Source organism: Suricata suricatta, chromosome 12 (assembly GCF_006229205.1).
Source record: "Suricata suricatta isolate VVHF042 chromosome 12, meerkat_22Aug2017_6uvM2_HiC, whole genome shotgun sequence".
Taxonomy (NCBI): Eukaryota; Metazoa; Chordata; class Mammalia; order Carnivora; family Herpestidae; genus Suricata; species Suricata suricatta.
Window position 1 is genome coordinate 10,233,924 of NC_043711.1, and position 3,174 is coordinate 10,237,097.

The window sequence follows — 3,174 nt, forward strand, 5'->3', positions numbered from 1 at the left end:
TCTAAGGCATTTCTCAATGTGAAATGAATTTTATGTCCTCTGAACCGTTAGTACGGAAATACTTTGTGACTGAGGGATTGAATCACAGAAGATAAACTCATCACAATGCCCTTGTCTCCTTACATATTGAATTCCTTTATCTACATTACATTAAGCTATTTATGGCACAGAAATTCTTTTTTAAAAACTTTCTTTGTTTACTTTGAGAGAGAGACCATGCTGGGTAGAGGCTGTGAGAGGGAGAGAAGGAAACCCAAGCAGCTCTCACTGTCTTCACAAAGCCCAATGTGGCACTCGAACACACAAACCATTAGATCATGATCTGAACCAAAATCTAGAGTTGGATGTCCTACCGACAAAGCCACCTGTCACTCCTGAAATTCGATTAGAGTATGTCACTATATTTTTGTGATACTAAATATATATTTTATTATTTTAAACATTTTGAAATATACTGATGTGGCATTAGGTACTTTCTCACAGTTGAGCAATCACCATCTCTGCCCATCTCTAGAACTTTCTCACTGTCTCTAACTGAACCATTTTCTGATCGAAGTACTAAATTTGTATTGCCCCTCCACCTAGCCCATGCTTCCCCTCCATCCTATTTTCTCTCTCCAAAACTGAGTACTCTAGCATCTCATATATGTTTAATTGTATGGATTGGTCCTTTTGCGCTGGCTTCTTTCAATTAGCTTAATGCTTCTCAGGTTCATCCAAGTTGTAGTCTGTCACAATTCCATTCATTGTAAGGCTGAATGATGTTCCATTGTATGTGTTTACCATACTTTGTTCATCTGTGCGTTTCTTGATGGATATTTGGGTGGTCTCCACATTTTGGTTACTGGGAATAAAGGTGTTTTGAGATTTGGTTGTCAAAAATATGTTCTAATTTCCTCTCTAATTGCCTGATTTACCCAATCATTCTTCAGTAGGGTTGGTTTTAATCTCCACATTTTTGGAGGTTTCCAGACTTTTTCCTGTGGTTAATTTCAAGTTTCATACCATTGTGATCTGAAAGTATGCATGGTATAATCGCAGTTCATTTGTATTTATGGAGGTCTGTTTTATGACCTAGTATGTGATCAATCTTGACAAATGTGCCATGTGCACTCAAGAAGAAAATGAATTCCCTAGCATCAGGATGCAGAGTTCTAAATATATGTATTAATTCCTTCTGTTCCAGTGTGTCGCTCAGGTCCATTATTTCTTTTGTGATTTTCTGTCTGGTTGACCTATCCATTGTTGTAAGTAGAGTATTAACGTCCCCTGCAATTAGCACTTTCTTATCGATAAGATTGTATCTGTTTGTGATTAGTTGTTTTATGTATTTGGGTGCTCCCAAATTAGCACATAGATGTTTATAATTGTTAGCTTTTCCTGATGGAGAGACCCTGTAATTATTATATAATTTCCTTCTTCACCTTTTGTTACTGCCTTTACTTTAAAGTCCAGTTTATCTGATATACATATGGCTATTCCAGCTTTTTTTTTTTTTGGCTTCCAGTCATATAGTAGATATTTCTTCATCCCCTTACCTTCAACCTGAAGGTGTCTTCTGGTCTAAGGTGAGTCTCTTATAGATGGCAAATAGATGCACTACCAAAATTCAAATGAGAAGAGATAGAAAATCTGAACAGACCCATAACCAGGGAAGAAATCAAATCAATTATCAAAAATCTCCCAAAAAATAAAGGTCCAGTGCTTGATGGATTCCCAAGGGAGTTCTACTAGACATTTAGAGCAGAGTTAACAACCATTCTTCTAAAATTATTCCAAAAAATAGAAATGGAAGGAAGGCTTCCAGACTAATTTTATAAAGCAAATATCACCTTGTTTCCTAAGCCAGAGAAAGACCCAAGAAAAACAGAGAACTACAGGTCAATATCCTTAATGAAGCAGATGTAAAAATACTCAACAAGATACTAGCAAATCAAATTCAGCATCACATAAAAAGATTTATCCTTCATGATCAAGTGGGATTCATTCCTGGGTTACAGGGCTGGTTCAATATTTGCAAATACATCAATGTGATACATCACATTAATAAAAGAAAATATAAAAACCATATGATCCTGTTGATAGATGCAGAAAAAGCATTTGGCAAAATACAACATCCCTTTTTAGTAAAAAACCCTCGAAAAATAGAATAAATTTACTTAAACATTATTAAAGCAATTTATGAAAAGCCAACAGCTAATATCATCCCCAATGGGGAAAAACTGAGAGCTTTCACCCTGAGAACAGGAACAGGACAGGGATATCTACCCTCACCACTGTTGTTTAACATAGTGCTGGAAGTCCTAGCATCAGCAATCAGACAACAATAGGAAATAAAAGGCATCAGAATTGGCAAAGATGAAGTCAAACTTTCACTTTTCGCAGATGACATGATACTCTACATGGAAACCCTGACAGACTCCACTGACAGACTTCTAGATCTGATCCATGAATTCAGTAAAGTCACAGGGTACAAAATCAACATACAGAAATCGGTTGCATTTTTATACACCAAAAATGAAGCAACAGAAAGAGAAATAAAGAAACTGACCCCATTTACAATTGCATGAAAAACCATAAAATACCTAGGAATAAACCTAACCAAAGGTGTAAAAGACCTGTATGCTGAAAACTATAGAAGACTTATGAAGGAAATTGAAGAAGATACAAAGAAATGGAAAAACATTCCGTGCTCAGGAATTGGAAGAATAAACATTGTGAAAATTTCATTATTACCCAAAGCAATTTACACATTCAATGCAATCCCCATCAAAGTTGCACCATCATTCTTCTCAAAGCTAGAACAAAGTATCTTAAAATTCATATGGAACCACAAAAGACCCCGAATAGCCAAAGTAATATTCAAGAAGAAAACCAAAACAGGAGGCATCATAATCCCAGACTTTAGCCTCTACTACAAAGCTGTCATCATCAAGACAGTATGGTACAGGCACAAAAACAGACACATAGACCAATGGAATAGAATAGAGAACCCAGAACTGGACCCACAAGTATATGGCCAATTAATCTTTGACAAAGCAGGAAAGAGTGTCCAATGGAAAAAAGACAGACCCTTCAACAGGTGGTGTTGGGAGAGCTGAACAGCAACATGTAGAAACATGAAATTAGACCACTTTCTGACACCATTCACAAAAATAAACTCAAAATGGCTGA